The 8,056-nt window shown below is 37.9% G+C and overlaps 1 pseudogene; it reads left to right on the forward strand.

The window, feature by feature from the left end:
• The first annotated feature begins 217 nt into the window (after positions 1–217).
• Positions 218–1,445, forward strand: LOC143645828 (ras-related C3 botulinum toxin substrate 1 pseudogene; annotated as a pseudogene).
• Positions 1,446–8,056: the final 6,611 nt, after the last annotated feature.

The following is an 8,056-nucleotide window of genomic DNA, read 5'->3' on the forward strand; positions in this document are numbered from 1 at the left end:
TTTGCACCTTTGTCAAAAATCAGTTGTACATAGAGTTTTCCGCCTGCTTTGGGTGGTGGCTGCCGCTGGGCTTCGGAAGCCGGTGTGCTGAGGGCCAGGCTGAGTGGACAACTCCCCGGCACCCCGCGCCCTGCCGCACCCCAAGCCGGCCCTGTGCCCCCAACTCCTGGCCCCTGCGCCGGTCGCTGCCACCTCTGTGCCTCAGCGGGTGGCCCAGATGCAGGCCATCGAGTGTGTGGTGGTGGAAGACGGAGCTGGGGGTAAAGCCTGCCTACTGATCAGCTACACAGCCAATGCACTTCCTGGAGAATACATTCCTGCTGTCATTGACAAGTATTCCGCCAGCATCATGGTAGATGGACAACCGGCAATATGGCATACAGCCGAAGGAGAAGATCATGACCGATTCTGTCCCCTCTCCTATCTGCAAACAGTTGTAGTCTTAATTTGCTTTTCCCTTGGGAGTCCTGCATCGTTTGAAAATGTTCGTGCCAAGTGGTATATTGAGGTGTGACACCATTGTCCCAGCACTCCATCATCCTAATGACAACTATACCTGATCTCAGAAGAAGAAGAAGCCGACTGCCATCTCTCACCCCCAGGTTTGGCTCTGGCGAAGGAGGTTTGGCTCTGGCGAAAGAGGTGGGTGCTGTAAAATACCGGGAAGGCTCTGCTCTCACACAGGGCGGTCTCAAGACAGTGTTGGAAGAAGCCATCAGAGCAGTCCTCTGCCCAGCCCCTGTGCAGAAGAGAAAGAGAAAATGCCTGCTGCTGTAAATGTCAGAGCCCCTTGTTCCTTTCCCGGTCCCACTTGGAACTTTTGTTTCCTTTACTCAGAAACGGTGCAGCCTTGGCACTCAGTGCAAGGTTTTTGTAACAGATTAGCTTTTCCGTAAGACCATTTGGAACTGATCCGTCATTTCAAGGCTTTGTTTGTTTAAAGTGTAAGAGTTGAGACTTTCACATTCTCTTAAAGTTTAGCCCTAAATGACAAGTCTTCTTAAAGCCTTATTTTTGAAAAGCCCCTATTCTTGCTCAGATTAAGAGTTGCCAAAATACCCTTTGAACTAATTTGCATTCAGTTTACAATTTAGTTACAAACACTAAGCACTAAACTGTTTCAAAGATCTTTGTCTTCAGGAAGAGCGCAGCTTCTGATGTTGGGAAATGCAGACACTTTCTAACTGGTTTTCAGGTATGTGAAGCCTGAGAGAGCAGCCGCCTCCATGAAATGTTGCCGTTTAATGCATTCAGTAATCCATGTTATTACGTAGCATTGTACTGTACGTTATAATGGAGTGAGTGAAACAACTTAACCGTTTGGATCAAGTTTTTAAATTTCATAATAATTTTTTTTCAGTTAGTTTATTAGCTTTTCCTGAGATTTTGAATAGAAATCTGATTCCCATTTCCTCTAGTGAAGTAGTCTGCGCTGAGTTCTGGCTGTATTGGGCTAGAGTGTGGGCGGCACTTGATGTGATCAAAGGATGAAGAGAGTATTTTGACAAAATATGAAATAGAGATTAATTCACACTACATTGTACACAGAATAAATAAATGGAATACAAGTGTCACAGGTACAATTTTTAAAAGATTAATTTCTGTCAAATGTAGATGATGAAGAAAGGTTGGTGATGATGAAGTAAGTGTTTTTCTTAAGCTTTTCCTTTCTCCTGCACCTGCCATCCCTCCCCAAACTGGGCATTTAATTCCTCTGGACTGTTCATTCCCACAGTTGTAACGTGAACTTAGTAAATGCTTTTCTTATAGAATTTTTTTTCTGAAAGAGCAATAAGTTTCCTTGTATTATAAAATCTTTCTGATAATGCATTCATATTTTGTTTTGTAGCTAGTGAAAGTGCATTCCCGTTTTCATGTTACTTTATTTAAAGCTAATACATGCTTTCCTTTGTCATAGCCATAAAAATCATGAGTTGCAACTCTACAGGTTTTTTAATATTTTACATTTTCTTAAACTCTGACCCTTCTTAACATCACCATCTTGTGAGCTGACCAACACTGTAACTTACTGACCCTGCCCATGGCCTCACCTTCATGGACAAGTGCTTCCTCTATTGCTTTTCTTAAGAAACTTCCTTGGGGTGTGTGAGGTTCTGTCAGCTGAGCGCCAGGGCTGACCGGGTCCTGACATCCTATACAGTGGCAAAAACACAATGTTGGACCTTTGAATCATCAGAACAAATTTTTTTAATTGACTGTTGCAGAATTGTGGCGTGTTTTGACATTGATCTCTTGCTGATGCAATTAGCAGTATGCTTTGCATGTATGACTTAATAAAAATCCTTGAATCATAAAAAAGCAATTATACGTGGTATTTCCATCTACCCAATTTATTGATCCCTTACTCCCCCCATTATTTATTTTTTTTATCCACAAACTGACATTTGCACATCGATGTTTATAGCAGCATTATTCACAGTTGCCAAAAGATGGAAAGACTCCAAGTTCCCATCAATAGATGAGTGGATTAACAAAATGTGGTTATATACATACGATGGAATATTATACAGCAGAAAGATGAAGTGACATCCTGAAGCACATGACAAGATGGGCGAGCCTTGAGGACATAATGCTGAGTGAAGGTCAAGGGTGATGGTGGAGTTATACAGAGAAGGTCGGGTTTAACAAATGAGTGTGATTGCTGAATCGTTACGTTGATATTTCTTGTAATCTCCAATGTTTAGGAGCAGCTAGGAGGAGAAACCTAAAAATGTGGAATTGTAACCCATACCAAACTCTGAAATCTGTTCTACAGCTAATTGTTGTGTTGTGCTTTGAAATATATTGTTTTTTTGCATATATATTATTTTTTATAAAAAAGAAAAAATCGATTGTGATAATAAATGCACAACTATATGATGAAAAATAAATAAAAATTTAATCAATTGTATATATTTGTGTGTGTTTATTTATGCAGTCTTTTTTCTTTTCCATTGATCTATTTATCTGACTTTGTATCAATACCAAACTATTTTGATGACTAAGGATTTATATAATAAGTCTTGAAATCATATAGTATTCATTCAATGCTAGTCCTCAAACTTTTGTTCTTCTCTATAAAAGTTGTTTTACCTATACGAAGTCTTTTGCATTTCCATATGAATTTTAGTATCAGCCTGTCAATTTCCACAAATAACCTGCTAGGATTTTGACTGCGATTGCTTTGAATCTATAGACAAATTTGAGGACAATTAAGTTCCTAACAATATTAAAATTTGTGATGCGTGAATGTGGTATATCTCCCCATTTTTTAAGGTCTCCTTTAATTCTTTGGAACAGTATTCTGTAGTTTCCAGTGTAGGTCTTTCACATTTATTCCTAAGTATTCATGTTTTTGTGTTACTATACATAGTATTTCTTTGTTTCAATTCCCAATTGTTTGTTGCTAGTATGTAGAAATAGATTTTTTTTTTTTTTATATTTCAGGTGCAGCTTCATTCAGTGTTCCAACATAGTTACATTACACTTAGGTATTATTGCGGTGTCCATTTTTGAGTTTTTGTATCTAGTCCTGTTGCACAGTCTGTATCCCTTCAGCTCCAATTACCCATTATCTTACCCTGTTTCTAACTCCTGTTGGTCTCTGTTACCAATGATATATTCCAAGCTGATTCTCGAATGTCGGTTCACATCAGTGGGACAATACAGTATTTGTCCTTTAGTTTTTGGCTAGATTCACTCAGCATAATGTTCTCTAGGTCCATCCATGTTATTACATGCTTCATAAGTTTAGTCTGTCTTAAAGCTGCATAATATTCCATCGTAGGTATACGCCACAGTTTGTTTAGCCACTCGTCTGTTGATGGACACTTTGGCTGTTTCCATCTCTTTGCAATTGTAGATAATGCTGCTATAAACACTGGTGTGCAAATGTCGGTCTGTGTCTTTGCCCTTAAGTCCTTTGAGTAGATACCTAGCAGTGGTATTGCTGGGTCGTAATCCATTCTGCCAGTCTATGTCTTTTGATTGGGAAATTCAGTCCATTAACTTCTGGTGTTATTACTGTTTGGATAATATTTTCCTCTACCATTTTGGCTTTTGTATTATATATATCATATCTGATTTTCCTTCTTTCTACACTTTACTCCATACCGCTCTCTTCTGTCTTTTCGTATCTGACTCTAGTGCTCCCTTTAGTATTTCTTGCAGAGCTGGTCTCTTGGTCACAAATTCTCTCAGTGACTTTTTGTCTATAAATGTTTTAATTTCTCCTTCATTTTTGAAGGACAATTTTTCTGGATATAGAAGTCTTGGTTGGCAGTTTTTCTCTTTTAGGAATTTAAATATATCATCCCACTGTCTTCTAGCTTCCATGGTTTCTGCTGAGAAATCTACACATAGTCTTATTGGGTTTCCCTTGTATGTGACAGATTGTTTTTCTCTTGCTGCTTTCAAGATCCTCTCTTTCTCTTTGACCTCTGACATTCTAACTAGTAAGTGTCTTGGAGAACGCCTATTTGGGTCTATTCTCTTTGGGGTGTGCTGCACTTCTTGGATCTGTAATTTTCGGTCTTTCATTAGAGTTGGGAAATTTTCAGTGATAATTTCTTCCATTAGTTTTTCTCCTCCTTTTCCCTTCTCTTCTCCTTCTGGGACACCCACAACACGTATATTTGTGCGCTTCATATTGTCATTCAGTTCCCTGATCCCCTGCTCAAGTTTTTCCATTCTTTTCCCTATAGTTTCTGTTTCTTTTTGGAATTCAGATGTTCCATCCTCCAGTTCACTAATTGTAGCTTCTGTCTCTTTAGATCTACCATTGTAGGTATCCATTGTTTTTTCCATTTTTTCTTCTTTGTCCTTCACTCCCATAAGTTCTGTGATTTGTTTTTTCAGATTTTCTACTTCTTCTTTTTGTTCAGCCCATGTCTTCTTCATGTCCTCCCTCAATTTATTGATTTGGTTTTTGAAGAGTTTTTCCATTTCTGTTCGTATATTCAGCATTAGTTGTCTCAGCTCCTGTATCTCATTTGAATTATTGGTTTGTTCCTTTGACTGGGCCATATCTTCAATTTTCCGAGCATGATCCATTATTTTCTGCTGGTGTCTGGGCATTTGATCAGATTTCCCTGGGTGTGGGACCTGGCTGGTTGAAAGGTTTTTCTGTGAAATCTCTGGGCTGTTTTTCTTTTCCTGCCCAGTAGGTGGCGCTCGTGGCGCTCGTCTGTCTGCGGGTCCCACCAGTAAAAGATGCTGTGGCTCCTTTAACTTGCCAATCCGAATCTCGCAGTCGGCCCCGGAAACCGCGCGTGGAGGGGGTGTCACCGGCCGCCGGGGCTTGGGGGAGTGCCGGTCCAAATTGCCCAGCTGGCCCGAGACGCCAAGCGTGGCGGGAGGGCCCCGCTATCCAACGTTCCCAGTCAGACCGGGGAGCCACGTGCGTGGAGGGGACCCCAGTCGCCAGCCGCCCGGCCGGGAAAACGCGCGCCCCTCGGGTATCTCACCGCAGCGGATTCTCCCTGCCCGTTCAGCCGTTCCAGAATGGGGTACGTTGTCTTTTTGGTCTCTGTCGAGGCTCCGGGAGCTGTTTTGTATTGTTTCTGTTTCTTTAGTTGCTTTTCTGGAGGAGGAACTAAGACCCGCGCGTCTTACTAAGCCACCATCTTCTCGGGAAGTCAGAAATAGATTTTTTTATATTGATCTTGTATCTTTCAAACTTGTCCATTCACTTATAAATAGCGTTTTTGTAGATTCCATTGACTTTTCAACATGGTCAAACATGTCCTCTGTAAACAGGTACAGTTTTACATACTCTTTTCCAATCTGAATGCCTCTTATTTCTTTTTCTTGCCTGAATGCCCTGGCCACAACCTCCAGGACAGGGTTGAATGGAAATTTTGAAAGTTGACATCCCTATCTTGTTCCTGATCTTAGAAGGCAAGCATTCAATCTGTCAACGTTAAGTATGATGTTAGCTGTAGGGTTTTCAGTTGCCCTTTTCCAAGTTGTGAAAGCTCCCTTTTGTTCTTAGTGTGCTGACTGTTTTTCAAATCAGGAATGGGTATAGGATTTCATTAAATGCTTTTGCTGCATCTATGGAGTGTTCATATAGTTTTTGTTTTTTAGTTTGCTAATTTGGTAAATTACATTGGTTTTCTAACATCGAACTTACTCTGCATCCCTGCAGTAAATCCAGTTGGTCATGATGTATTGTTCTTTAAAAATCGTTGGATTTCATTTGCTAAAAATGTGTTCAAAATGTTTGCATCTACAAATGTTCTAAGAAATGATCATGATGATGAATATACAACTATGTGATGACAAAAAAGAATATTCATGTTGTATGTTGATGGGTTTTATTAATAAAAATTAAAAAAATAAAATGTTTGCATCTATATTCATAAGGGATATTTGCATGCATTTTTATTTTCTGTAACATTTTTGTTTTGTTTTGGTACGGGAGTTAATTCTGGCCTCATACAATGAACTGGAAAATAGTCTCTCCTCTTTAATGTTCTGGAAGATTTTGTGTAGAATGAGTATTAGTTTTTCCATGAATGTTTGGTAGAATTCACTAGCAAAATCATCTGGCCTAGAATTTGGAAGGGCTTTAACTACAAATTCAATTTCATCAATAAACATATAGTTGTTTAGGTTATTTATTTCTTCTTGAATGAGCTTTGGTAGTTTGTGTCTTTTAAAGGATTTATCCATTACGTCTAAGTTGTTGAATTCATTGGCATAAAGTTCATAATTTCCCCTTATTGTCCTTTTAACATCTGTAGAATCTGTACTGATGTCACCTCTCTCATACTTGACCTTGATAATTTGTGTCTTCTCTCTTTTATTCCTGATCTCTATGGCTAGGTTTTTCATTAATTTTGTTGCTTTTGGATTCATTGATTTTTTTTCCTGTTTCTATGTTTTCTAATTCATTGATTTCCAATGCAATATTTATTATTTATGTTCTTCTACTTACCTGGAGTTAAACTTAGTTTTCTTTTTTTTAACTTTTTTTATTTTATAGTATAACATATATATACAAAGCAAAGAAATAAAAAAGCAATAGTTTTTAAAGCACTCTTCAAAAAGTAGTTACAGGATAGACCCCAGAGTTTGTCATGGGCTACCATACCATTCTCTCATATTTTTCCTTCTAGCTGCTCCAGAATATAGGAGGCTAGAGGGTTTAAACACTTTTTTACATCACAGTCGAACTTAGTTTTCTTTTACCAGATTCTTAATGTGGAAGCTAAGACCTTTCTTGTTTTCTAATATAAGCTTTTAGTGCTATAAATTTCCACTAAATACTACTTTTGCTTCATCCCACACATTGTATGTTGTGTTTTGTTTTTATTTAGTCAAATTATTTTCTAATTTCCTTTCTGATTTTTTTCTTTGCCAATGAATTTAAAATGTAGTTTCCACGTATTTGGAGTCTTTCCAGAGAACTTTCAGTTATTCATTTCTAATTTAATTTTACTGTAGTCAGAGAACATACTTTTATGACCTAAGTCCTTTTACATTTATTGAGGCTTATTTTAAGGCTCAGAATATAACTTTGTTCTATGTGAACTTGAAACAAATATGTATTCTACTTTTATTGGGTGATGTATTTGATAAATATCATTTAAAGCATTTAAAGCTGGTTGATAGTATTGTTCAAATTTCTTTTATCCTTACTGATTTTCCATCTACTTGTGCTATCAATTATTGAGAGAGGAGTGTTGAAATCTCCAGCTAAAACTGTAGGTTTCTCCATTTCTCCTAGACATTTCACTTTTTCCTTCATGCCCTCTGAAGCGTTGTTATTATATGCATATAAATTCAGGATTTTTATGTCTCTTTAATTAATCTATCATTATGAAATGACTTTCTTGATACTCAATAATATTCTTTGCTCTAAAACCTACTTTGTCTGATACTAATATAGCTAATCCTGCTTTCTTTTGACTAGTGTTAGCATATATTTTTCATCTTTTTATTTTTAATCTGTTTGTCTTTATATTTGAAATCGATTTCTTGTAGGTAGCATATGGTTGAGTCATTTTTTTATACAACATGAAAATCTCTGTTGTTCAATTGGAGGTTTGGA

Source organism: Tamandua tetradactyla, chromosome 9 (genome assembly GCF_023851605.1).
Source record: "Tamandua tetradactyla isolate mTamTet1 chromosome 9, mTamTet1.pri, whole genome shotgun sequence".
NCBI classification, from domain to species: Eukaryota; Metazoa; Chordata; class Mammalia; order Pilosa; family Myrmecophagidae; genus Tamandua; species Tamandua tetradactyla.